This window comes from Colobus angolensis, unplaced genomic scaffold (genome assembly GCF_000951035.1).
Source record: "Colobus angolensis palliatus isolate OR3802 unplaced genomic scaffold, Cang.pa_1.0 Scaffold342, whole genome shotgun sequence".
Lineage (NCBI taxonomy): Eukaryota > Metazoa > Chordata > Mammalia > Primates > Cercopithecidae > Colobus > Colobus angolensis.
In genome coordinates, this window is record NW_012116733.1 from 1,732,695 (window position 1) to 1,746,174 (window position 13,480).

A 13,480-nucleotide genomic window follows, 5' to 3' on the forward strand; every position below is an offset into this window, starting at 1 on the left:
AAAAAAGACAAAGAAACCATGTAAGCACATCATCATTTTAATAATAAGGAAACGGAGAACTAGAATTTCTGTCTGACTTGGGCAAGGCCTCTTAAGTGGATATAATGATTCACTCTCGGGTACTCATAAGTCTGTGTTGCCATTAAAAAAGTAGAGGTTTTTTTGGTTTTGTTTTTGGTTTTGTTTTTGTTTTTTCTTTGAGACGGTCTCGCACTTTCGCCCAGGCTGCAGTGCAGTGGCATGATCTCGGCCCACTGCAAGTTCCGCCTCCCAGGTTCATGCCATTCTCCTGCCTCAGCCTCTCGAGTAGCTGGGACTACAGGCTAATTTTTTTGTAATTTTAGTAGAGACGGGGTTTCACCGTGTTAGCCAGGATAGTCTCGATTTCCTGACCTCGTGATCTGCCAGCCTTGGTCTCCCAAAGTGCTGGGATTACAGGCGTGAGCCACCGCGCCCGGCCAGGAAATGTAATTTTTAACTGAACAGGTTTATGATTTTCGATTCTGGATATTTTACAAGTGATACTTTGCATATCAATTTTCGTCATTACATTTATGCAACTGTTAGTTCATGACTCTTTTATCATTCTAAATGAAATTTAAATATGGAATCCAAGGGCTCTAAGGATGCTTCAAGGCAGATGGTTCTACGTGTAACACTGAAGCTAATCTTTCAAGGAATGGGAACAGTGTTGAGAGTCTTGTTGAGAGATATCCTGGGGTTATCGATCAATAAATAAATACAGAATAACCAATTTCAAGATTGGCAATTTAGGGTTCCTCTCACATTATTCAGTTCTTTCTATTCAATGTCCCATTATAAGCAAGATAGATTTATCCTTAAGAGTATTACATAAGTATAGCAATTACAGAAACCATTCATATGTGATTCTATATTTCCAGCACTGCGCTAAGTGATTTATATAATTATCATATTTAAGTTCATGACTCTATCATATCAGTTGAAGTAAATACCATTATCATCCCCATTAACAATATTGCAAATTATAGTCTTAGCATATTATATAATAATTAGAATCTAATAAGAATGAGTAAACATCTAACTTTAGGAATTTTTCATTTTCTTTAATAATTATTATCTCAAAAAAAGTCACAGAATATCTAGGACACATAAAAATGTAGAATTTCATGCAAATTGAAGCCACAGTGAAATACTATTCACTTATTAAAACAGCCAAAGTTTAAAAACACGAGCATAGAAAGTGTTGATGAGTATATGGAGGAACTGAAACTCTTGAACACTGTCGAGGTGATTTTTAATAATTCAATCATTTGGAACTTTGGTAATTTCTTAAAAAGTTAAAAAAATTATTATTTAACATATTATTCAGCCATTTTATTTCTAAGTAATTATCCAAGAAAAATGAAAGCTTGTGTCTATAATGGGTACATGAATGCTCATAGCATCTTTATTTGTAACAACCCAAACTAGAAACAACATACACGTCCCTCAACAGATAAATGGATAAACAAACGGTAATATATACATACATCAGGATACTATTTAGTAATATGAAGAAATAAATCACTGATACATGCCACAACATAGATGAATCTCAAAATAATTATACTGAGTGGAAAAAAAAGCAAAAAGAGGTACATACTGTATGATCTACTTACAGGAAATTCTAGGAAATGTAAAGTGACAGAAGTGGATCAGTGATTGCCTAGAGATAAACAATAGAGTATGTGGAAAAGCAGAAGGAAAGAAATGCAGTAGGATATAGAAGTATAAGGGCAGTTTTTGGAAGGATACATATGTTTATTTTGACTGTGGTAATGGCTTCCTAGGTTTATACTTATGTCACAACACGTCTAATGTCTTACTGTAAACTTTAAATGTAAATCGTCAATTACGCCTCAATAAAGCTCTTGAAATAAACTATAGAATTGCGTAAAAGTGCAATTATTGTTAAACAAAAAAATTAATGTTTAATAAAAGTGCTAGAATTAATTATAAATCTCTGAAAATTAAAGTTGATAGATAAATTAACCAGAAAGAGGTTCTTTGCATAGAGAAAAAAAAATACATACACTTCCAATTTGTCCAACAATAAAAGTGTTAAAACCTAATACTACATAAATTTAAGAATTATCGAAAAGAAAGACAGCATAGATTTAATTAATTAAACTAGTCAAAAGAAAGAAATTCATCAAATCCTGTGAAAAGTATGTTGGAAATATGAATAACTACAATAATGTACTAGGAAAATGAAAATGACAAAATTGACTTCAAAAGTGATTTTTTAAATGAAAAAATAAAACTCAACCATAGAGAAAATTTAGAAATTTATTAGAGTAATTTGTAAAAATTTGGCCTCCTGAGTTTTTTTAATTGATTATTTCTTTCAAAACTTTGCAAAATATACATCTCTTGTGAAATGTTTGCTATTTATAAGCATATGGCAAAGCCACAATAATTTGAACACCATGGGATTGTCCAGGAGCGAATAGACATGTCCAAGGGAAACATATTTATCACGCTCCTATAGAAAGAGACAAAGAAAATAAATCAGTTGCAAAAGAGGAAAGACAAATGGACAAAATATAATGAAAAGATTAAATAAATATTTCTATTATTTGAAGAAACTGTAAACTATTATTTCATAGTTGACTTAATAAGTAATAGAAAGAGTGATCAAGTTTTGTGTCACATTGTGAAAGTACAAGGAAACTGAATACGTTCTCACTTTCTTTCTTTTAAAAACTCATTATTATTATTATTATTATTATTTTAGAGACAGGGCCTGACTCTGTCACACAGGCTGGAATACAGTTGCATGGTCATAGCTCACTGCAGCCTCAAACTCCTGGGCTCAACAGATTCTCCTGCCTCAGCCTCCCAAATAGTTGGGATTACAGGTGAGAGCCAATGCCTGACTTGTTTTCACCTTCTTGTACTCTTCACGAACAGTGAATGGGTACAATATTGCTAGAAGCTAATTTGGCAAGTAATCTACTTTTAAAACCTATGCATATATTTTGACTTCAAATTTCACCATCAGAAATTACTCTTAAAAATATTAAGAAGGGTACAAATATAAATCTATACATTTATAGATGTATAAATATAGATTAATAAATATTAAGAAGGGTACAAATATAAATCTATACATTTAGTCATGGCATCATAGCATACACTTACAAAAGTTTAGCAAAACGCTGCATACCTACAAATGAGCACTGAGTAAATAAATTATAGTATACCCACACATGTGATATGCTATATAGCCATTAAATCATGATACAGATATATGCTTATTGTCATGAAGAAGTGTCTTCAGATATTACTGAGTGGGAAAAAGTAGATAAAAAGTAGAATTAGGGTATGTTCCCATTTTTAGTAAGATGTGCGTACACAAATGGACTTACACATCTACTTCTCTTTTTAAATTTCTAATACATTTTAGGGAGACAAGGGGATAAGTGTAAAATATTCTCGAAATGTTAACAGCGATTAAAATACTTGATAAGATTTACACAATTTTTAATACATTTTAGTCTTTTTTAATAGTAAGTTAAAAATTCTTCATATTATCATGAGAAAAAGGGAGCATTAATGGATATTTGAGTAGCCAGCTCAATATTTGAGTAAACCGGAGTAGTTATCTATGAGTTCTGCTCAAAGGAGGTAAAAAAAAAAAATCTTGATTCTGATTTTGTGCACCTTATTAACCCCTTCACAGAACCAGCAAAAGAGCATTAAGCAGAGGAAGCGGCTGTGTAGGTGGAATGAAATGTGATGTGGGGGTTTGGAGGAGACTGCTATCTGCTGAAAGGTGCTGATGCTACATGGAAGAATTCTCCAACTGCATTGTAAGAAAAAGAGAAAGAGAAACTGAAAATTTTTTTCCCCACACCATGAGTTTATCTGGGTTTGTGAATAAATGGTTACTGAAATTAACATTTCTATGCCATTACTGATTTTAACTTATTTTTCTTCCTTCCTTTGAAACTCAATAACCTGAGTGAGAATTGGCAGAGACGTGTAAGAATTTAGGGTGGCATATGAAAAAAAAAGCTATTTGGTGGTCCATTAGGAAAAACCTTGAAATCTACTTGAAGATTCTCATCTTATGGTTAAATGGTTGCCTTTAAAAAATAATAATAATAATAATCACCCATTCTGAAACCAAACCCTAAGCTGAAATCACACAGTCCCTAAATATAGTATTCCAGTGACAAATCCTGCTGTGCAAGTGAGCACCAATTAGAAGATTTTTCTTTGTGAGCCTATTGATGTGGACACATGACCCATTAAACCTTCAACGATGACACCACAGATTGTCCGTATTGCACACTAGAATAATACAGAGAGTGAGTAGCACGTGTTTGGTGATAAGATTTTGTTAGGTCATGAATTCAAAGATATAATTAGTAGAAACAGAGAAGAAAATTTTCATCCAAAAATTGAACCTTCCAAATGGTCAGTGGCCTCATCTTTCCAAGAGAACAGCACCAGCAATCACCCAGAGAATGTGGTGATTCTAGTCTATGGCATCATTCCTGACTCCTTACCTCTTGCTTATGCTACAGAGTTCATCAATATCAACAGAGAGCTCCATGTTTCTCAAACATTTACTCATCTTCATCACCACTATTACTTAAATGTAGTACTCAATTAACTTGTGATTAAATTGATGATACAGTTGTTTAACTGGTATTCTTGTTCCTTACTTTGTCCTCTTCTGATCAGTTTATCCAGTTGTGACCTTTCTAAACTACATCTGTGACCCTACGCGTTGCTTCTCTAAAATGTTTCAACTCCCCATTTCCAACAGCATGAACTTCAAACACTGTAGGATGGTACACACATTATGGTGTATCCTCTCTGCTTGTTTCTCCAGCCTCATCTCTGCTAGCCCCTGACACTATATCTTCATCTGGAACTAATGCTCATTCTCACAAACTACCAAGTTCTCGTCACCTTGTTGGGACGCACACGTTGATCCCTCCCTCAATCAGATACTCCTGCTCTGCCTTTTTACCTGACTTCAATTCCTCCTTTATGATTTTGTTCATATGCCACCTCCTTCCTGAAGATGTTTCATCTGATGCCATGCATCAGTTGTTTATAGCCTTCCCTCTCTTCTCTAACATTCCATACTGTATCTCTGTTTTAGGGCTTGTTGCAATCTCTGTAACTGTTTGTTTCCCCAGGTGCACTGTCAGCTCCTTGAGGTCAGGAACTGCATCTTACTCATTGCATCCTAAGGCAGATTCTCACCCTGGGTCCAGCATATGGTGGGGGCCCATACATTTGTTAAATTCAAAAATGAATGAATGAATGAGTGGTGAAGAGTGTACTTTATGAATAAAATCATTAAAATATGAACATTACCAGTTTAAAATCAAATGGCTATGTGATGAAATATTAAGTAATTAGATGGAAGATAACAGATTATGGAGATCAAAACTTTTCAAAATTATATTTTATTTAGTGTTCAATGCACACAAATTAATATTCATATATAGTTTATATTTGTATGCATATACATGCATGTATATATGTTTAGAATATAATTCACATTCTAATTTACATTAATATGGAAAATATATACATATGTATGTATATGTGTGTGTGTATCCACAGACACATACATTTTCCATATTCTTAATGTGAATTAGACTGAGTTCCTATCAGTGTGCTCACTCAATTCACCAACCAAACCAGCAGCTTGTAGAAGAGTCTGTATTGCTCAGTGCATGTTTTCCTATGTTTAGGTCATTGTTAGGTCCTTGAGGTCAGAATCTGTTATTATTTGCACTCTATATGGTGCTGAGCACCATGGTAAACATTCAGTGATTACATTCAAGTGAGAGAATGGACTTGATCTCATAGGTAAAAAGGGGGTAATCTGTTCTTGAGAAGCAGAAGGGTGGGTACCAGGAATGCAGAACAGGTCAAAAGCACCAAACCTGAAATCTCATGAATTTAGGAAAGTTTTTCAAAAGAAGCTTAATGCACAGGAGTTGACGTTTAATTAATAATTCCTTTCTTGAGAGACATAAGCAGCTTGGGCTGTTTTCAGCTCTTTCAAGTCCTCTCTTCTGCTGATGTAGCGAGAAGCAGCAAATTCAAAGTAAAGCTAAAAGAAGCCTGGAAGCTCAGCCTCCGGGCAGTCATTTTCAGTATTTACAAGTGCCTGTAGATGGCTAGAGAGCTGGTGGTAGCACCATTCATTCTATTTTTAACCGTTGACTTCCTTACAATCAATGGGATTGACCAAACCAACAGTCAAGTCAGCAGCAAAAGCATGGCCCAACTGCGGTCCATTAATGTGGCCTGTGGCTCCAGGTGGGTGTACACCACCAAAAAAGCCTTGAGCCAGGGAGCACATCCCCTCACACCAAACATGTCCAACCTCTTCTCTCAACACTAGATGACCCCCGTTACCATAGAAAAGTTGGTGGACGAAGGCCCAGAAATAAATTATGCAGCTCTTTAGCACCCTCTGGTGTCCAGTCTTCCCAACATCCAAAATAATCTTGGGTTTTAAAAACTCTAAAAGGAGCATTCCCACCCAAAGCTATCCATCTCCTTGTAATGAACAGGGATCTGGAGTAGGGAATTCTTTCACCTGACATTACCATTCCTGTTGATTAAAGAAAACAACTACTGAGAACAATTTCCCCTCAAACTATCATCTAATTAGGGCAACTGGTATCACCTCATCTTTGCATTTTTGCATATAAGTAATATGAATACTGTCTGCTTTTAAATCTGGATTATCTTTTGGGTTACACAAAGTAAAAGTTTTCTAGAAAACAGGTTGTTTATGTAGAAGTCATTAATTAATCTGAATTATTTCAATAAGAGGATAGTCAAAGAGATACTAACCAAACTAGCAGATTTATTTTCCTCTTGGCACTTCTCGCTACCCTTATCCATTAGGGAATGTTAGAATAGAAAAATGTTGTGCAGTGGGCATTAGATCTAGGCCATAGGCTGGACTTCCCTTTCAGTTTGAAATAGGCTGTGAACACATCACAATCTCTATGAACTTCAGTTTTCTCAACTACATAACAAGCATATGGGCAGAGGTCATCTTTATTAACTTGAGAAGGAAATTCAGTATCCTATAAGGTTACCAGGGTTTGGGTTTCCATACTACCTGAAGATGGCTTATGGGTACGTAGGGTTCATTAGCTACCTGTGCATAGGTTTGAATCTTTTCATAATAAAAACATTAAATGACTTGCAGTTGGAATCAATTTTCTGTGTTCCCCTGAATATTAACGGGACTCTATGGCAATCCTGAACACATAAGAATGGTCGATTCTCATTTTAGACTCTCTCATGATTGTATATTTTGGAATAAGCATTGGTAGTTCAATAAAATTTCTCCTTTTTAAAAAAAGGTGGCCTTAAGCAATATACGAGAAGAAGTGAATTAGGAGAGGGATTTCTGCAGAAAAGTGCCAAGTGTTCTTCATATAAGTTTCTAACATAACTGTGCTACTTATTAAGATCCTACTAGGTACCAAGAGTTTTAGATACCTCATTTTGTTTAATCCTCCTAACATTCTTGCAAGGTAGATTTTATTATTGTCATTTTGTAGAAAAGAAAATTAAGCCTCAGAGATGCAAAGCAATTTGTCCAAGTTAACATGCAACTTGTACAGCCAATATTCAGATCTAGCTCACAGTAAACTCAAAGTCTGTTTTCTTTCCATAGAAACAGACTGTTAATTTAGAGAGCAAAGGTGAAGAGGAAAAAATTCCTAACTCCATTTTTCTGGCAGAATAGGTCAAGGCTTTGTTTTCCTAAAACTAGATGGTTTTAAGAAGTCCTGGAAGCAGGCTATCTGGTGTCTGTTAAGTCTCCCTGGCAATGAAAAGTATGCAGACCAATTTGGGACTCTCCCTATTGACAGACACACAATCTACAGAACAGAGCCTCTGCTTTCTTATTCACCTTGCTACAGATTTTAGTGGAGCATCTACTATGTATTATATACTTCCAGGGTGATAAAATAAAACTGGAGCTATTTCTTTAAAAGTCTGTACTTGTCAGAAGAAATGTCACAAATGTCTTTACCTGAGACACAAGGAAGGCCTTGCCAATTCCCTCCCTTATAAGAACTCACCACACTGCAGTATCCAGAGGAGGTCACCATAACTGAGCTGGTGCCCACATCCACGTGCTGTTAGCCACTACAGCTAAGGAAGCCCTTTGGTCCTACACTGCTAGCAAGTAAGGTCCGGTAAGGGAAGAGAAGAGTCAAAATGTCTCCACACCTTAAAAAGAATTTTGGAAATTCTGTTGCTAAAATTGTATATAATTCCTCTGCAGTCACAGTGATGCATTACTAAGAAGTCAAAACACCCACCTATATTCCAAATTTCTCTCTGCTCTACCTCCTGTACCAGATGCCTTACTCTAACTCATCCCAGAGACAGAATGGCAGGACTGATGTTCTAAGGCCAAAGAGGGCTCATTCTATTTGTAAAGTATGTGGTTTTGCTTGGAAAAGAGAAAATTAAACAATTACCTGTTAGCTGATATTTCTCTTTGCTTTAGCATGGATTTCTCTTTCTGGATGTTCCAACATCTTGGATGACAACAATAAATCAAAGGCATTTGCAGGCCAGATGCGGTGGCTCACGCCTGAATACAAAAAAAATCGGCCGAGTGTGGTGGCGAGCGCCTGTAGTCCCAGCTACTCTGGAGGTTGAGGCAGGAGAATGGTGTGAACCCGGGAGGCGGAGCTTGCAGTGAACTTAATGTACCTTTCCAGGCTTTGGAAGATACCACATTGTCACCAAGAGTGCTGATAATTCTGCAAGGAGGTGAAAGTGGCAGATCCTGGAAAGAAAGAACCAGTTTCCCTTGGTGTTATGTTGTAGATTCTTAGCACTATGGGTCTTCAGCATTTTCACTATAGGAAACTCTCATGACTTATAGACCTAGAGATCAGAGATGGAAACAAAGAGAAGGAAAACAAAGACTATAGAAAGAAGAAAAAGGAGGGCAATCTAGCAAGACAAAAACAGCTATAGGTAGTTTAGGATGGAATGCATAAATGCAAATGTGAAGACATTTTTCTCTTGCAACACTCCAGAGATATTGCAAATTCAAGCTTTTAGAAAAGCAAACAGTATTATCATATTTTTAATTTTTTTCTTTCCGTTTCTTCTTAGCTTATACTAAATCCTCCATTTTCCCTTCTAATTCTTCATTTCAGGATCACTGGATTCCACTGTGTTTGAGAAAAAAAGAAGTAGGAACTATAAACCTAAATTATAGCCAATCAGATTGTACTCACAGCTCAACTACTAGACAAATTGCAGCTCATGAAATTTGCTATGGGTCAGGAGAGTGAGTAATTTTATTTTAATCAGTCTTATTTGAAGTTGGAATGCAGCAAATCCTCTGAACAGGATTTCAGAGAGGATATGGACTAGTCTTTTCTCATCTCTTTTCCTTTGTTTTCTTTTTTTCTTGGTAAACTATTTCACGTTTCTGACAAATAATGAGAAATAAAAGTTGAAATGGTCAAATTTTATTGCAGTTCTGAGTGAAAGCTTGTCTGGAGCTTACGTTGGCTCCAGCCTTTCTTTCAATGCAATATTAAGCTCTCTGAATCTCATTTTCAGCATTTATTTACATAGTTAAGTCCCAGGCAGAACTGAGGCCCAGCCCCAAGACCACAAATGCTCTGCTGATTGTGGGGCCTTGCAGTGGTTTGGATTTCTGGGACATTATTCATGTCACAAGAGACCTTGCAGGCTATTGCTAAGTCGGATGGACAAATATCTGTGCAACACAGTTACCTCCTCAGGAAGTGAGGAGCAAATAAGATCCTTGCAGAGTCACCAAGTATGGGATGGATACAACATTAGCAATTCACAGTAATCTCTCAAATTTGTAATGCAATATTTGCTGCATCTCGTAATATAGAGTCACACCTCAAGAGAGGATAAACAACGGTCACTCTATTTAGTCCAAGATGCAGGGTAAGCATCTCATGCACTTTTCTGTCTTCTAACTTTGAAATCCAGTTTGTGGAAGGATCCATACAACAGTTAAACCTGTGAACAGGGAAAGATCTGCTTTTTAAGAAAGGGAATTTAGCAAAAGCCCAACCTGCCTGATGTCAGCTCACCCAAATGCAGTTCCACATAGGCTGGTTTTGAAGAGCCAGTATCTTTCAGTTCATGTGCACCTCATATACATAAAAATGATTCTAGTGGGAATAACTGAAGGGCTAGAACTGTCTCTGCCATTCCTCCTCCTTATCATGTTATTTATCCTTTATATTTTTCATCTCTAGTTTCTTTGTGTTTTTTGTGTTTGTTTGTTTAGGTCAAAGAAATTGATAACACTCACCAAATAATCCATGATAGCAAAATTCTGGCAAACTAGCCAATGGAGAAACACATAAAAGACTAGCTTGACATTTTAGGAGGCTTATTAACTTAATGCAGGCTTATTTGTGATCCTTCATTTCAGGTCAAACACAAGGATAAACAACATGAGAAAGATATTGTCAGTGTCCTCAAGCAGTTGAAGACCTTAGGTGGCCAATCATCTGAGGATATGGGGCAGGTCAGGTGTAGCTGCACTTTTCTGCCAGGATGGAACAGAAAATGGCAAGAGACCTAGCTGGAGAGTTCTTTCTACTACAAGATGATAATAGACAGTGTAATCCAGTGAGGTCACCCTCTTTGATAACTATGTTAGCTAACACTTACTTCCTACTTACTTTTTGCCAGAATTGTGTAACGTGCTTTATACATGTAACTGTATTTAATTCTCACATCAGGGTTATGGAGTTTTCACTAACAGTGCCATACCCATTATACAGAAAAGAAACTGAGTCACAGAGTTTCTGTCATTTATTCAAAGTCAGCCAACCAATAAGGGACAGAATCAGGATTCCAATTCAGGTAGCCTTATTTCAGTAGTTAGCTAGTCAGATATGAGCAGGACAGGAGAGGAATCCCTTAGCTCCCACACCAGGAATGTTAGGTGACCATCAGATGATGGTGAGGCAGTTGTTAGCTGCCTCGCCAAAATTATAATTGGTTGCAATCAGCTCCAGGGAAAGCCAGTCTCCCATTAGATAGAAAAACCTGAAACTGATGATCAGAAGCTTCTTGAAACTGATGATCAGAGCTTCTTGATAAGATCTCAGGAGTTGGGCACGCGGGCTCAAGCATGTGCATTAAGAGGCAAAATGGCAGAGTCTAACTAGTGTATGACCTTCTAAGGACATTCAACTGGTGAGGGAAGAACATCACAAGTCAGCATGTACAACTCCAGTAAACATACTGTGCATGCTCACCTCCCATGTGCCAGCTGGCCACTGTGCATGTGGATAGCCCACCCCAAGGGAAGAATCAGGGGAGAAGAGATGCAAGACTCTGAAAATATGCCAACATATAAAACTCCAAGTCAAAGGTCAAACAGTGCACTTGACCTCTCGAGGAATCAACATGGCATGCTTCCAAGTGTACTTTACTTCCTTTCGTTCCTGCTTTAAAGCTTTTTAATAAGTTTCTACTCCTGCTCTAAAACTTGCCTTGGTCTCCCACTCTGACTTATGCCCCTCCGTCAATTCTTTCTTCTGAGGAAGCAAGAACTGAGGTTGCTGCAGATACGTATGGATTTGCTGCTGTAACATACTTGCCTTGTACCGCTAACAGGCAGACTCCAAAGCATGCGGTTCCGTTTCTAAGAAGTGTAAAACATTATTACCTTTCTTGACATGAATCTAAGAAAAGAAATTTTTCCTTCTTAACTTTAAGGAGCTCTGCATGTGACTTTGTCTAAATCCTCAAAGGGAAAGAAATATGTATTCCTTAATAAGTGAATTAGAATTGCAATCTGCATATCTTAAAACCATTTTTATTTTTATTTTTATTTTTTTGCTTAATGGAGGTGCCCTAAAACTAATAATTGTATTTCAAATAAGCTCTCATAATTTTTACTTAATGCTTTTGCCTTTATCTGGAGCCTTTTTGTTTAACAAAGAGAAAATAAGAAATAAACAAACAAGAAAAAATAAGCTATCCAAGAACCATTCCTCTTTATTCCTTCATTTTTCACCAAGAAACATATAGCTTGTGCTAAGACGATTTATTTATTTATTTATTTTTACCACCACCAACAAAAAATTTCCACTGAGTTTCTTAAGAACTTGATTTTATTACAGGGCAAGTAATTATCACAAGCATTTAACAGTAATTTAAATGATTTTCTTACTTCATTGTAAACTCCTGAAGGATACGTTTATTTGTTGGAGTCTGATACTGACATTTTAAAATGTATGATCCTAAATTTGTATTTCCCCCAGCATCCCCAAACCCTGCCTTTCCTCTAAAACTTTACTCACTGCTCTGATGTGTTTTGTTGACTGAAAACATTCTCTACATAAACTTCATGGAGTTAGTGTTGAATTTCTGCAGTGAATGCATTTTTCATGATTAAAAGTCATAGCATGCTTCTTGTCTGCGGAACACCGTTCTAGGAGAGCAGTCATTCTTCCTTATGAGTTCCTAAGTCACAACCAGTTTTAAACTTTGATTCATTTCAAAATACATAGATTTAGGACAAAATTGTGGCTCTGTGAATTTGGGACAAAGTATCTACTTTGCCTTTTTTTTTAATGCAACTTTTGTATCCAAGGAAGACATTCCAGATACACCTTATCAGTCAGGATCCCAGTAGAAAAGGAATGAAGGACACAATTTAGAATAATTCCAGGAGGATCTAATTACCAAGATGTGGGCTGGTATAGAGGAAGTGTAAGTAGGAGAGGGACCTGGAATTAGCTGTCAAGCAGCTGTTATTATCAGCCCTATGCCTGAAGGGCAACAAGAGGAAGAATTTACCAGGATCCACAAGGATGGTGTCACAGTAAACAGGCCACCTTCAGAAAAGCAGTGATCTTCTATTGAAGAACACAGATATCCCAAGGAGACATTACAGGAAAAGAGGCAGGTAATAAATACCCACCCTTTACCTCCTGTCTCTCTTTTCCCCTTGTCTTCCTGAGGCTTATATTGACATGAAAGCCAGATGGTGTGGGAATCCCTTAATGTAGTCCATTAGAGGTCAGTCCATTACAGATGGAAGAAAGATGGAGAAGCTAGAGAAAAGTTCTGGGGGCAAAAGAAAAATGTCCTGCGTAAGCTGTAACACTGTATTACTACAGCAAGTGTCCAACACCACTTGTTTCCATATCTGCTCTGGCACTTAGCAGATGAGTTACCTTAGGCAAGTTAATTGGGCTCACTCAGCCCTGATTTTCCACTCTGTAGTATGAAGATTCAGATTTCTCCCTTAAAGGGATTAAATGAAAAAATGTAGACGTATCACCAAGGCTAGTGCCTGGAACAAAGGAGGAACTTAGAGAGGATTTTTTCCCCATTCCCTTTCCAAGTGGCAACCAGTTTTCCATAACCATTCTTATTCTTATCCTGATTTCTCCTTTGATTAATATCAGATATA